Below are 15,735 nucleotides of genomic sequence, written 5' to 3'. Positions count from 1 at the left end.
ACTAACTACTATACTACCGAGAACAAGAGTGTCAAAGGAGGCCCTTCAACCAAATGTGGCCACACTTCTCAAATACAACTGCCTAATGAACTGAATCACATTTCACAATTCTTACTCCACAGACTTATATGTCTTTGCATCACAAGCTCACATCTGAATATTTATTCAGGTTGTAAGGGTTTCTGTCGCTCTGAACAATGCAGATAGTATATTCCAAATTCCAACCACCCACTGGCTGATAAAGCTTTTTTGTACATCTTCGCGACTGCGCTACTCAGTTCCTCTGAATCTGGGGCTGGGAATTGGGACTATGTGGCAGCAGTGGTTACTGCCTTGTGTGGGGAAACTGGTGAAGTAGCCAATGTTAAACTGCATTACGATTGAAGCATACATTTCAACAACACCTGTACTGTCCCCGGAGTTTTTGATGTTTTGGAGAAATCTACTTATCTCAGCCTTCAGCATATTAATGATGGAATCACCACAGCCTCTGGGGGAACCGATATTAAACGGTCAGCCCATTCTGAGTTCCCACATATCTGCCACTGTTCGCTTAGCACTGATATTGTGCATTATTTGCGCTGCTAATATGTCCTATGAGACTGTATTTATTACATATTATCAGCGCTCTCATCTGTGGGATGCCGTGATCGTATAGTGGTTAGTACTCTGCGTTGTGGCCGCAGCAACCTCGGTTCGAATCCGAGTCACGGCAGTAATTCCTCTATCTGCTGCAGCTCTTGGGAAACACAAAGGAATCATTTGTTTGGGTAAGGTAATTTTTTCCAAGGTGATGATCTTTTCCCTTCAAATTCTTCTCGCTCACATCTCTGTATTTCATATGTCAGAATTCAAATCCACCCGTTCTCAGAGATTTCACTCCTTCCTACCATCACTAACTGAACTTTTCATCCCACAGCCCCATTACATTAATTTAGAGATGCCGGTGTTGGACTATGGTGTAAAAAGTTAAAAACCATACAACGTCAGGTTGGAGTCTAACAGGTTTAACTGAGCACTAGTTTTCGGAGCACTCCTCTTTCATCATGTGGTTGCGGAATCATTTCCTATTTCATTAAGGCACTGCAGAATCGAACACAGACTCTCACATTGATAGTGTTCAGTCTGCGCTGCTGCGGTCACCGTTGCTGGGTGAACGTGCCCCAACCCCACCATCAGGACCTGCAGATCAGCTGATCCATTTGGTTACGGCTGTTGTGAGGCCAATCTTCAGGTAGCAGCTTTTACTGATATGGACTTGCGATTATGGGCGGTCAAGCTCAGGAAAATGACACAGGACAATATCGAGGAAAAGCGACTTCTTTCAGACAGATTAGTTTCACGGGTTTTCCGCAATGGCCGAGCACTGTTACCACGGAACTGTTAACTCAGATACAGAGCAAATGGACAGAAGCGTTTGTTATTGATGGAGGGATCGAACACTGGGGCCAAGAGATTTCGGGAAAAGGCAGAAAGGTTTGATTATATGTGCGGAAAGGGTCAGAGAGGCGGAAACATTTTTAACCTGATTCAGATGTGAATTTGTGATGACAAGGAATGTAAGTCTATGGGCGAAACGATGGAAAACTTGATTGAGGTCGTTGAGCAGTTGTGTTGGACAAGTGCGGGCACAACAGGCTGAAGGGCTTCCTTCGATGTTGTTGTCCTCCACAGTATCGTGGTTAGTGTCCCCTCCTGTCTCAGGACTCAATTCTCCGCTGGGGGCATCGAAAATGTTTTAAATCTGTCACTCTGTTATCCAGTGAAGGTTATTAATGCCTGGCCTTCCATTCTCGGTGGGACGTGTCACAGGAAGGACAGTGCTGTCAGAATCAGCTGGGGAAGGACTGCAGCTCCTGGGGAGAGAGTGTGTCAGTGAAAGTGCTAACACGTAACTTCTGCAAACTGCACATTGTGTTTGTGCTGCAATGAAAACCATTATATAGAGTTGTTCCTGACTGATATGTTTATTTAAAGCAGGAATCTGAGGAAGAAAACAGAGTAAACCCATTCAGATCTGAGTGCAGAATCATTTCCAGCAGCACTAATGAGGTTGTACAGCGTAGAACCGCGTTTGGATGCATTGAATTCGGGTCGATGGGCGCAGCTTGCTTTCACTAGGCTGAGTTACCAGTGTGTAAAGCCATTAAACATGATACAGATAGTGTTCAATGTGATGGTACCTTTGCTCAGTATTTCACTCTGCTGTTAAGTCTGTAGGTTAGGTGGATTGGCCATGTTAAATTGCGCTGATGTGTCCAGGGAGTGAATTCAATAAGTTAAGTGAATTAGTCATAGGGAACGCAGTGATAAAGTCACACGATGCCAGGTTTTTATTTCAGTAGGTTTATTTGAAATAACAAGCCAGAGGTATGCGGGGATAGAGACTGGAGCTAGGTCTGGTTGAGATTTTCTTCAGAGTGTCCTTACAGACTCGATTGGCTGAATTGTACTTTCTTCATTGTAGGGAATCCGTGATTCTATCAGAGAGAGGACAATGCCAGCGCTTACTGGGGTACAAAGACATTAGATATTATGCTGACAGCGTTTAGTGGGGATAGAATTTTATTTATTTGTGTGTTTGAAAATTTGAAACTGAACAAAATAAAACCGAATGTAAGTTTTCCAGAGTATGTGAGGTTTGGAGAGAGGAAATAGGTGGTAAATTCTCTATTTCAATTCGGTAAATATCTGAACGTCACTCTTTCAAGAATATCGATGTAGGACAAAGAAATGATGGGAATAGAATTTCTGTCACTCTGAGAATCCGTTTCCAAAATATTTGGAAAGGCATATTTCGAGACACACAAGCAGTGAGTTTCACCAGGAGAGAGAGACAGCCTGTGGCCAGGTAAAAGTGTAAAAGAGGGGTGTGGAGGATGGAAGGTGCGAGGAAACAAAGTCGACTTTGGATAACTTTAGATGTAAAGAAAAATCGGAAACGTATGCAGCTAAAAAAGATTCAGCAAAAAAATTAAGAGTTTTGAAAGATTTAAATTAATATTCCCCATGAAGTATTATAAATGCAACAGAGCCGATTTGGTATATTGTCAAGGGAAGATCTTCAATAATGAACAGGAAGTGACTCGTCTCTTGATTATCGATTTCCTGCTTTAATCATATGCCTTAAATGGAGGATATTCGCCGTGATGTTGGGTTCATTTGATACCCACTGAAATCTGCCAAAGTAATTAAGCATCAAAACTGATATCTTTTTTTGTAGTTCAACCTTCTGTTTTTCTCATCAGTATTTCATTTAAACTGAAATATTTTCGGAGCAAAATTGAATACAACATTAAACGTTCCAATGATAGAAATCCAATTCACTTCCGATCATTGCAATGAACAGAGTGAGGTTGCAGCAAAATTAATAAAATGAAATGAACAAAACTGCTTTTCTGGGAATTTTACCCAGTCCGGGTTCAGTCATATGAGAAAGACTATCGAGCTAATACATCACCTTCACTCGTCTCTCCATATATACTTCTTCACGTGAGAGAGAAACTATGTGAAGAAATTATGAGTCAAGACTAAATGTGCGTGTGAATGTGACGGGAATTTCTTGTTCGCTGGTTCATTCTGAGACAATTCCGAATCGGAATGAATCAAGGACAGGTATTCCTTCCAAGGACGATGTAAATTCATTGGATTTTGCTGGTACTATTGTCCCGCTGAAAGCAGAAACATAATGATGTGGATTCGCCCTTTGCCACGGGCTAAAGTGGCCCAAAGGTTAAAGCGATGGTTGCATTTTTTTATGCATGTGTGGATTTGAATCCTACTCTGGCTGTTACTTCTATCAAACGCAGCTGTGGTTTCCCTCCGTGCCTCGCATCTTTAGTAGACATTGGATGGAGAAATTTGCTCTTGCCCTTCATTGCACCGGAGATTTGTGATAAATCTATACCACATCAAAGTCGAAATAAAGCAATTTATTTCTGTTGTAAGTTAAATTGGGATAATAAAATTGAGTGCAACATTCCGTTAATCCTTTCATTCCATCTTGACTTTCTCTGAATTTACATCAAATGAAACAAATAAGGAGAGATTAGATCAATAGTTTATCCAGTGGTGTTGTGAATGAATATTTTGATGTAACATTCCACATAAAGGTCTGATCAGTATTTTAAACTGTCAAGTGGAATTGGAACTGCAGAAAACTTCTTTAATGAAACAAATTTTACATTCTTTCACAAACTATTGCTGTGTGATTCATACCGCGATCCATCATCCAGCATGATCACCATCTTGCCAACAACATTAGATTCCCCCAATTTTATCAGCAATCACACCTTCTGCACATACCCATCTGTGGTGTGCACAATGCCATTTGTTGTTTCCAGGCGACAGCACATTTCTTGTTCATCAGCTTATGAGCCTCGTTGCTGATCTGTCTGATCAGTTTGAGAAAACTTTTCTATCACTACATCCCATCACCACAGAATTCTAAACTTATCACTAAATAATGTGTTAGACAAAATGATGTAGAATTGCAAGTCGGCCATTGAGCCCATCGAGTCTGCTCCACCATTCAATGAATTCATGGCTGTTCTGATAATCCTCAACTCCATTCTCCTGCCTTACCTCGACAGAGCTTCATCGTCTTTCTGGTTAAATATCAGTCTGGTACAGTTTGGAAATACAGAAAACTCAGCCTCAACAACAGTTTTGGTTAGGAGTTCCACCGATTCACTGGCCCCTGAGCAAAGAAATTAATCCTCATTTCTGAACTAAATAGGCAATAACTAATTCTGAATTCATGTCCTCTGGTGCGCTTCATACTTGAGGGTAAACCACCTGCCCATATCTACCCTGTCAAGGTCCCACGAATATTGAATGTTTATAAACGTAATTATGTGTTTATAGAGCTCCCCTCCGCCTCCTTTGCTTCAAGGAGAATAATCCCAGCCTAAAAAAAAATTCCACTGAGCTCCATTTTCTCCGGTGTTGACAACATCCTCGTAAATCTCTGCTGTCCCCTGCAGCGGCCTTATATATTATTAAGGCAGGTGGAGACAGTTATGTAAGGCAACGGTTGAAATTTCAAGCACAGAGGGAGTTGGAAATTGAAATCAGACAGCGATTGGAATCAGATTTGTCCACCCAAGGATGAAATAGAGTAATGATAACTCTGACAAATGAGAACCTAATCGTATCCCATTGGCACTCAATGGTTTTACTGTAACCCAGTTCCCCTGAGTAATCGTCCACGGAGCTAGTATTTAGGAAAAAGGGATTGATACTGGCTATTAGCCTAACCTCGATGGTGGGCAAGTTGTTGGAGGGAATCCTGAGGGACAGGATATACATGTATTTGGAAAGGTAAGGACTGATTTGGGATAGTCAACATAGCTTTGTGCGTGGGAAATCATGTTTCACAAACTTGATTCAGTTTTTTGACTAATTAACAAAGAATATTGATGAGGGCTGAGCAGTAGATGTGATCTATATGGACTTCAGTAAGGCGTTCGACTAGAGTCCGCATGGAGACTGATTAGCAAGGTTAGATCTCACAGAATACAGAGAGAACTAGCCACTTGGATACAGAACTGCCTCAAAGGTTGAAGACAGAGGGTGGTGGTGGAGGGTTGTTTTTCAGACTGGAGGCCTGTGACCAGTGGAGTGCCACAAGCATGGGTGCTGGATCCTCTATGTTTTGTCATTTACATAAATGATTTTTATGCGAGCATCAGAGGTACAGATAGAAAGTTTTCAGATGAAACCAAAATTGGAGGTGTCGTGGACAGTGAAGAGGGTTACCTCAGATTACAATAGGATCTGGGCCAGATGGGCCAATGGGCTGAGAAGTGGCAGATGGAGTTTCATTCAGATAAATGTGAGGTGCTGCATTTTGGGAAAGCAAATCTTAGCAGGACTTATACACTTAATGGTAAGGTCCTAGGGAGTGTTGCATAACAAAGAGACTTTGGAGTGCAGGTTCATAGCTCCTTGAAAGTGGAATCGCCGGTAGATACGATAGTGAAGAAGGCGTTTGGTATGCTTTCTTTATTGGTCAGAGTACTGAGTACAGGAGTTGCGAGGTCATGTTGCGGCTGCACAGGACATTGGTTAGGCCACTGTTGGAATATTGCGTGCATTCCTTGTCTCCTTCCTATCTGAAAGATGTTGTGAAACTTGAAAGGGTTCAGAAAAGATTTGCAAGGATGTTGCCAGGGTTGGAGGATTTGAGCTACAGGGAGAGGCTGAACAGGCTGGGGCTGTTTTCCCTGGAGCGTCAGAGCTAACGGGGTGGGGGACCTTATAGAGGTTTACACAATTATGTGGGGCATGGATAAGATAAAAAGACAAGGTTTTTCCCCTCGTGTTGGGGAATCCAGAACTAGAGGGCATAGGTTTAGGGTGGGGGGAAAGATATAAAAGAGACCTAAGGGGCAACGTTTTCACGCAGAGGGTAGGATGTTTATGGAGTGCTCTGCCGGACGACGTGGTGGAGGCTGGGACAATTGCAACTTTCAGAGGCATTTGGATGGGTATATGAATAGGAAGGGTTTGGAGCGATATGGGCTGGGTGCAGGCAGGCGTAATTAAATTGGTTAGGGATATCTGTTTGGCATGGATGGATTGGACCGAAGGGTATGTTTCCATGCTGTACATCTCTATGACTCTATTACTCCACATAAACACTCTGTCACCAAAAAACATGTTCGTTGATAGCCAGTTTTTGATTATAAACTCAACTTATTGATTTTTTTGAGGAGGTGAGCAAGCATGTGGATGAGGGTAGAGCAGTGGATGTAGTGTACATGGATTTTAATAAGGCATTTAATAAGGTTCCCTATGGTGGCTTGTGGAAAGTCAGGAGGCCGAGGAGAGTGGGAAATTTGGCCAGTTGGATAGAGAACTGGCTAACCAGTCGAAGTCAGAGTGGTGGTAGATGGTAAATATTCAGCCTGAGGTCCAGTTACAAGTGGAGTTCCGAAGGGTTCAGTTATGGGTCCTCTGCTGTTTGTAATTTTTATTAATGACTTGGAAGAGGGAGTCGAAGGGTGGGTCAATAAATTTGCAGACGATACGAAGATTGGTGGAGTTGTGGATAGTGAGTAGGGCTGTTGTCGGCTTCAAAGAGACTTAGATATGATGCAGAGCTGGGCTGAGGAGAGGCAGATGGAGTGCAACCCTGTCAAGTGTGAGGTTGTCCATTTTGGAAGGACAAATAAGAATGCAGAATACAGGGTTAACAGTAGGGTTCTTAGTAAGGTGGAGGAGCAGAGGGATCTTGGGGTCTATGTTCATAGCTTTTTGAAAGTTGCCACTCAAGTGGATAGAGTTTGTAAGAAGGCCTATGGTGTATTAGCGTTCATTAGCAGAGGGATTGAATTCAAGAGTCGTGAGGTGATGCTGCAGCTGTACAGGACCTTAGTAAGGCCACACTTGGAGTACTGTGTGCAGTTATCGTCGCCTCACTTTCGGAAAGATGTGGAAGCTTTAGAGAGGGTGCAGAGGAGATTTAACAATATGTTGCCTGGAATGGAGAATAGGTTGTACGAGGATAGGTGAGAGTGCTAGGCTTTTTCTCATTGGAACGGCGAAGGATGAGGAATGACTTGATAGAGGTTTATAAGATGATCAGGGAAATAGATAGAGTAGACAGTCAGAGACTTTTTTCCCGGGTACAATAGAGTGTAACAAGGGGACATATATTTAAGGTGAAGGGTTGAAGTTATGGGGAGATGTCAGGGGTAGTTTCTTTACCCAGAGAGTGATGGGGGCATGGAATGCCCTGCCTGTGAGAGTAGCCAAGTCAGCATTACTGGTGACCGTTAAGCGGCAATTGGATAGGTACATGGATAGATGCTTACGCTAAGACAATTGTTTGGCACAACATCGTGTGCCGAAGGGCCTGTTCTGTGCTGTATTTTTCCTTGTTCTATGCTCTACGTTCTAACTCATTGCTCCATGAATCCTACATCGTTTATAAGGCACAAATGAGATGTGGAACATAACTCTCTCTATTTGCCTAGATGGGTGTAACTTCAATAACACTTAAGGTACTAAGCACCATCCACGACAATGCAGTCACTTGATTGTACCCTCTCCAGTACCTGAATATTTAGTCCTTTCACCGCTAAGGCACAATTGCAGAGAATGCACCAACTACACAATGCACTGGCGTAAGTCATCCGGGCATTTTTGACAGAACCTTCAAAGCTCAACAACAGTACTGACTCGAAGGACAAGGTTGGAAGATGCAACGAAACACTACCATTTGAAAGTTCCCCTCCAAGGCCCATAGCACCCTGACTTGGATAGAAATCAGTGATAAACTCATTGAATAGTAAAGCAGTCTTGATGGGAAAATTTGCATACTTCAGACCTCCATCTTTTATCTTAAAATTTAATAAATGTTGATTAATGCAGTGACCAGACTTGTGCTCAGTCCTTCAGCTATTCGCTATACTGGTGTGTGCTAAATTCTACTATCGTCCTCAACCTGTGGTCAACCATCGAAAATATCCAAAAAACATCTCATTCAACTGATTCTCCTCAAAATGAAAGTGGTGCTGGAGATGTCCAACAGGTCCAGCAGCATCTGAGGAAAATTCAATGTTTCAGGCAGATGCCCTTCATCAGGAACAAGACTGTGAGCCTAGGGGTGGAGAGATAAATGGGAGGGCCTAGGTCTGGGGAGAAGGTCGCTGAGAGTGCAGTAGGTAGATAGAGGAGTAGGTGAAGGTGATATGTCAGAGAGGAGGGTAGAGCGGATAGGTAAGAATGAAGATACACAGGTGGGACAGGTCAGGAGGACGGTGCTGAGCTAGAAGTTTAGAACTGGGGTAAGATGGGTGAGAGGAATTGAGGAAAATGATGAAGTCCACATTGATGCCATGGGGTTGAAGGATCCCGAGGAAGAAGATGAGGCGTTCTTCCACCAGGTGTCAGGTGGTGAGGGAATGGCGATGGAGGTGGTCCAGGATCTGCGAGTCCTCAGGGGAGAGGGAGGGGGAGTTGAAATGTTTGACCATGGGGCAGTGGAATTGATTCTTGCAGGTGTTCTGCAGATGTTCTCTGAAGTGCTCTGTTAGAAGACATCGCTCTACCCAATTTAGAGGAGACCGCATCTGGAGCAGCAGGTGTAACGAGTGATATGTGTGGAAGTACAGGTGAACTTTTGATGGATGTGGAAGTCTCCATTGGAGCCTTGGACAGAGGTGAGGGGCAAGATGTGGACTCAGGTTTTGCATTCCTGCGGTGGCAGAGAAAGGTGCCGGGAGGAAATGGTCGTCCATTGGAAAGGTCTTTGAGGAAAGTGGATAGGTTTGGGGAAGGGAAATATATCCCGGCTGGTGGGGTCAATTTAGAGGTGGTGAAAATATCGGGCGATAATTGATTTATGCGGAGGTTGGTGGAATGGAAGGTGAGGCCCTTCCTCTGTCCTTGTTCTGTCCTGGCCGTGTTTTGAGGTGTGGGGTTCATGGATGGAGGTGCAGGGCATGGCTGGGATGCGTTAGAGAACATCTTCAAACACATGGGAGGGGACGTTCCGCTCCTTAAAGAAGGAGGCCATCAGGTGTGTTCTAGGTTGGAACTGGTCTTCTGGGAGCAGATACGGTTGAGGTGGAGGAGTTCTGAACACAGGATAGTATTTATGCAGTAGGTGGTTTGGGAGGTGGTGTAATCCAGATAGCTGTGGGAGTCAGTGGCTTTGCAAAAGAAATCAGTAACACTGACCTCCAAAGATATTTTTCCCTCCTCACCCCATCCACTTTCCGACAAGACAGTTCCCTCCACGACTACCTAGTCAAGTTCACGCCCTTTAATGACCCAACCTCCCTCCCAACACCTTCCTCTGCCACCACAAGAATTGCAAACCCTGAGCCCACGCACCCTCCACCTCCGCCAAATGCCCCAAAGAAGCCTTCCACATCCATCAAAATTTCACCTGCACTTCCACACATGTCATTTATTGCATTCGTTGTTATCGATGCAGTTTCCTCTAGAGTGGGGCCGCCAGACACCTTCTCACAGAGCGCTTCAGAGAACATCTCCAGGACACCGGTAACAATCAACCCCAATGCCCGTGACTGAACATTTCAACTCCCCCGCCACTCTCCCGAGGACATGCAGGTCCTGGGCATCCTCCACCACCACTCCCTCACCACCCGACGCCTGGTGGAAGAATGTCTCATCTTCTGCCTTATGACACTTCAACCCCAATTGCATCAATGTGGATTTCTCCAGTTTCCTCATTTCCTCTCCTTCACCTTTCCTTAGTTCCAACCTTCCAGCTTGGCACCGTCCTGCTGACCTGTCTCACCTGTCTATTTTCATTCCCACCTATCCGCTCCACCCTCTTCTCCGACCTAACACTCTTATCCCCTCCTCCATCCACCTATTGCACTGTCAGCCAAATTCTCCCAAACCCCAGCCCTCCCATTTATCTCTCCAACCTCGAGGCTCCCAGCCTTATTCCTGATGAAGGCTTTTGCCCAAAACGTCATTTCTTTCTGCAACTCGGATGCTGCCTGACCTGCTGTGCTTCTTCAGCACCACTCTAATCTTGACTCTGATCTCCAGCATCTACAGTACGCACTTCAGTACAACTGATTCCCCTGTCCATTGATCTTCAGTGATCATGAATGTCCATTCCAAGATCTCTTTGTCTGTCTACACCACATAGGATACTCACTGTTATTGTTTCTTCTCCCAAATTTCTTTAACACTCATTGGTCTGGATTCAATTCTGTTCGACTTTTTTCCTTTCCACCTGATTGATGCATCCCTGCATTCTCTGACATTCTTCATAATAGTCAACTACGCGACCAATTGTTGCATCGTCAGCAAACATCTGAACCATGGCTCCTATAACTAAGTCTAAATATTTGGTCTACATCAGAAAACTGTGGAACTCCACTGGAAACACCCATCCAAACAGGGTTCATTGCTGGTTGGGATTAACAGCTGCAATAACAGTAGAATTTAATTCCTGCTGTCATTTGTAAACTTGCTAGTGACTCCGTCAGTTGGTCTCCAGAGTGATCACTTCTCACGTATGAGAGTGGTGAATGACCTGTGTGTATTGTGACTGAGCAAGCGAGTTTTAACATGAGCAGGTAATTGAATCCCTTCCTGCAGACACCCCATGGCCCTGACTGCTTGGTACTGCGGGTATTCTTGTGTCTGTTTAGTTTGATAATCAATTGAATTCGAGTCCACAAAGGCACGATTCCCATTTTCCGCATTATCCATGTATTTTTATTCTTCCTTATTCTCCCAGGGATTGTAATCATTGGTCTGAAGAGGATCTGTTATTCATTCTTAATTCACCGTGAACTGAGTCAGAGGGCATTCATGGGTGAACTACGTTGTCATCCATCTTGACATGTGGTGTCCTCTTCTTTCAACCACACGGGTATTAGAAAGAAACGTCTATTAATGACATGCGTATAAAGGCACATTAAATCATTTTTCGTGCTAATTCTGCATGAATTTGCGATTATTGATCCACAGTTTAGGTTCAGTCCCTACAGTCAACATGCTGACTTCTCCAGTTGTTCATAGTTCAATGTGATGCATCCAGTGTGTGCATAACGTTTTGGAGCTTGATTCCCACATCTTGTGTTTATCTGTGCCTTGTTCCCAGCCTTCATCAATGGCGAGAGCAACGGGCGAGGAAGAGACCAATGTGTAAGTCTTTCCGTACTTCTGCATGGCACCCACATCTGCAATTCTCTACTGTGCATTTATAGTCAGTTCTCGGTGCCCCAACACCCACGCCCTGCCCCTTTTGAAATATTTCCATTATTTTGTGCAGTTTTTCTGTGCTCTTCTCACCAAGATGAATCACTTCTACTCAACCTGTTCCAGATTTCATTTGACAAAACAGTCATTAAGAATCCCATTACATAAACACGCCCTTCACATCTCTTGTATTTTGGTTTTCCTGGATCTCTTTCATACGATAAAAGGTCCCAGCTGCTCGACTTGAAAAAGAAAATCGCGTTGCTTTTCATTATCCCGATGTGATCTACGTTTCAATGCAGTTTAGGCAACTGACTCAAATTATTCTTTGAGATTTTATGATAGCGTCGATGCATATAAATTGACCATTGGAGTTCCAATTTCAATAAGACAGGTGTCAACATACAAAAATAGCAACATTGAAAACAGCGACGAGAGTGGAATTCTAACCCACGCGCGCAGAGCGCAATGGATTAGTAGTCCATCACCTTAACCTCTCGGCCACCTCGTCACATATGCTGGCATGTGTATGAACTTATGAATAAGTGAATTGCGTAAATTATGCTGAACAGTAGATATTTCTCCCTGGTCCAGTGAAATGCTAAATAGCACAGTACGGTCCCAAGACTATGGTCTGACCTCTGGGTTGTGGGGCAACGGCATTCCCACTGTGACACTCTGCTCACAGTGATCTGAACAAAAATGAAGAAAAGACTATGTAACAAAGTCTGTTGAAATCTGTGAATATGTGAAGTCAACGGAATGAAGAACCTGAAAAAGCAGGAGGTGTTCTTTCAAGAAAGAGTTGGATAGAGCTCATAAGGGTAGTGTAATCAAGTGTTATGCGGATAAGGCAGGAACAGGATACTAATTGAGAATGATCATCCATAATCATAATGAATGGTAGTGCTGGCTGGAAGGGTAGAATGGCCTACTCCTGCACCTATTGTCTATTGTCGATTAAATTGCCTGTAAGGAATTGTTTTCCGGACTGGAGGAGAGTGCATAGTGCTCAATGTCATTATTTGGAACACCTTTCTTCTGCTCAGATATTTTTGACACGCACCTGTGTACAGAACAGACAACTTCAAAATCCTAAATGAGGTTAAACTGACAATTGAATTCAACAATGCAAAAACCTTGATCTGTGTCATTTTCCTGGGCCATGCTACAACAAGTCACTGTATGATCACAGCAACACAGTGAGCAAGTGTCAGAAGGAAAATGAGTGCAGTACCAGAGAGAATGCTGGGAGCAGCAGTTGACACACGGGGAAGTGCATTTCCCACAAGAGGAACACTTCCCAAACAACGGACTGTGGTGGAAGAATTCAGAGGGGGTTTACAAATTGGAATTTGATGCCAGAGTCACAATGGAGACCTGTCATTGAGTCTGTTAAAGATGAAATTTTTAAGATTTTTACAGATAAAAAACAAAATAAAATGTACATTGGTTAGTGAAGGCAAATGTTGACATTGTATATTTCAACAATCTACCCATCTTTGCAATGAGCAGCTCACCACTTTCCTCACTCAGGTACAGAACCACTGGTGAAGATGATCGTTACTAGCCATGGAATCAGAGAAACTCAGTTTCCCAAACGTTAAGGTACAACCAGGAATGTGGAGGTAAGCATTAATGTGTTGCTCCTGTGCTGCAGGTGGGCAGTGCACAGTATCTCTGTGCCAGTATAATGGGCTGTGCCCTCCGAAGTTTTAAATTTGAGCCTCACATGGAGCAGCTTCAATTATTCATTGTCTTGAGGGGTACGGATGGAAGATGATATTGAGCAAAGCCAAGTTTATGGGAAAATACCCGTGTTTGTGGATTGGCAAACGTCCCTTTCTGGATAATGACTCCTTGATCAACAAACAAGTATTTAAAACGTGAAGAGACAGGTGTGGAGAGAGAGGCAAAGTTGATTTTTCAGCAGATGAATAACGTTTGGCATGTGCACTGCGTTAAATTCCGGGAAAATAGATGCTGAACTGGTTTCATGTTATGCAGTTTGTTACAAACTCACAAAGGTTATTGCAATAATCAAAAGAAAAAAACACACATAGGACCGTTCGAATTTCGTATTGAATTGAATGTTGGTTTGAGCAGATTTTATCTTCAATAGCGTGCTGCAGAGAAGTACAGCGGGTTAACAACACAAAAGGACAGAATCTTCTTGGTGCATTTCTTAGGTTGAGTTAAGAATGTAGGAAATATACGTAACGTCATGTGAATGTGGTCAAATCTTTAAAGTCCAAGTGACGATTCAATTCCTATCATTAGGTTATAACTTCTGTCTGCAGTTACTTTAGGACATCAGCTCCATTTACAGAGTTTCACCTTGAATAATACGCCACACCTTATCAATCCATTAACTTTTTATACTCAATCTTATTCAGTTGTACGTGTTCATGAAATGTCTTTGTGTCTGAAGTCAACCAAATTCGAAATTTTTACGCAACCACACTGAATTTCTCTCAATGTAAGACTTTCTCCTTGTATGTTTTTTCAGGTATCTTTTAAAACACTGTGAAATCAGATTCTACACTTTATTTCTGGAAAGTCGTTCGCAATTTGACTAACTCTATTGAGTGGAAGAAACTCTCATCCAAACATTCACTCATGGTTTTTAAGACCTAACTGAAGTTATTGATTCACACGAAAGAAGGGGTTTCCCCGATTTAGTCATTCAACCCTCACATTTTGTGAAAATCTCATTTGTTTACCTCAAACTTGCGTGTTTCTGCACCAGCATTTCCAAATCTTGTGAATAAACTCCTTCATTCTTTCTATCATCCCGTTTGTATTCTTTCTGATATCCTTATGTCTCAGTAAACAACGTCATTGGCGTTCTAATATCTTGCTATCCAGGAAACAGAGTCTGTGCCTCTGTACATGTTTTTGGTGGAGCATGAGGACAAGGATTACACACAATGCTCCCACTGAGGGTGACCTACAGATTTCACAGTTACACTATGAACTCTTTGCTTTTTAAATATGACGCCTCTCTGTATAACCTCCAATAAGGTAAATTATTATCTATCCAGTTCATGAACATCGTCTCTATGGAGACGAAAATTATCTATCACTTCCTTTATTCTTCCACGAAATGTTCGAAAGGTTTATGAGGTCAGCATCTCTAACTCCCCATGCCCTGAGTGAGTCTCAGCTAATTCTAAAGGCGACTGAAGTTCAAATACTTGATAGTGTGTCTCCAGTCATTCCAGTACAGAATGGTTCTGGACAGCAAATGCCATCAGCAAAGGCCACCGTGGATCTGAAATCAACAGTTTTCACAGAGTAATTGTCATAGTTAATGTGCATTGTATGTCCATGTTCTTGTTCAACGTGTTCATCATTACATGTGTTCCTGTATTGAATTCTACTGAATGATTAATTTGCGAATGGAGACATTCACTTCACCACTCATTCGATACTCCATGGAACATTGAATAATTTTACTCATATGCTTCCAGAGGACAGTCCTGCCATTACTGGGATAAATCAGTGAACATTCCACACGTTTCCTCGAAGGCAAGGATTTCCTTCTCCAGTTTCGGGGATCATAACAGCACCGAATCCCATGTGTGCGTTCATTAAAAGCAAAAGAGTTGCAGTAAGACTTTAAAACAAAGATTTTGCAATCTGCTTGCATTGGTTGTCCCAAAAATTACATTCCGCATTGTGGTATGTTTGTGGATGAAAGCACTTTCTGAATCTTGAGGAATTACATTTCAGTTTTGTCAAAAAGTTGTCATTCGCTGTTCTCTCTTTCCTGTTCAGTTTCCCGTTTAATATCCTGTATTTTCTCAATTTATCTTACATTTTCAACAATTTCAATCAATCTCGCTCCTGATTACCAATCCTAGAGAATGCCACAATTTTGTCAATTTATATGCAGTGCATCTGTAGGGTGCGGTGAACAAGTGAAAAGGCATTGGTCACGTGAACCAAATAAAAGTAGCGGGCTGGTGGAATCTGGCCGTTCTATCGCAGTCATATTTAAATCATTTAACGTAATCGTTAGCCAAATCTTTT

At 42.8% G+C, this 15,735-nt stretch overlaps 2 non-coding genes across 2 annotated transcripts; one reads left to right on the top strand and one right to left on the bottom strand.

Annotated features, from left to right (window-relative positions):
* Window positions 1–643: 643 nt before the first annotated feature.
* trnah-gug (transfer RNA histidin (anticodon GUG)) lies at window positions 644–715 on the top strand. Its single transcript has one exon. It is a non-coding gene; the product is annotated as a tRNA-His (tRNA).
* Window positions 716–12,129: 11,414 nt separating this feature from the next.
* Window positions 12,130–12,211, bottom strand: trnas-acu (transfer RNA serine (anticodon ACU)). The gene has a single exon. It is a non-coding gene; the product is annotated as a tRNA-Ser (tRNA).
* Window positions 12,212–15,735: the final 3,524 nt, after the last annotated feature.

Source organism: Hemiscyllium ocellatum, unplaced genomic scaffold (genome assembly GCF_020745735.1).
Source record: "Hemiscyllium ocellatum isolate sHemOce1 unplaced genomic scaffold, sHemOce1.pat.X.cur. scaffold_1518_pat_ctg1, whole genome shotgun sequence".
NCBI lineage: Eukaryota > Metazoa > Chordata > Chondrichthyes > Orectolobiformes > Hemiscylliidae > Hemiscyllium > Hemiscyllium ocellatum.
This window is presented reverse-complemented; position numbering and strand designations above follow the sequence as displayed.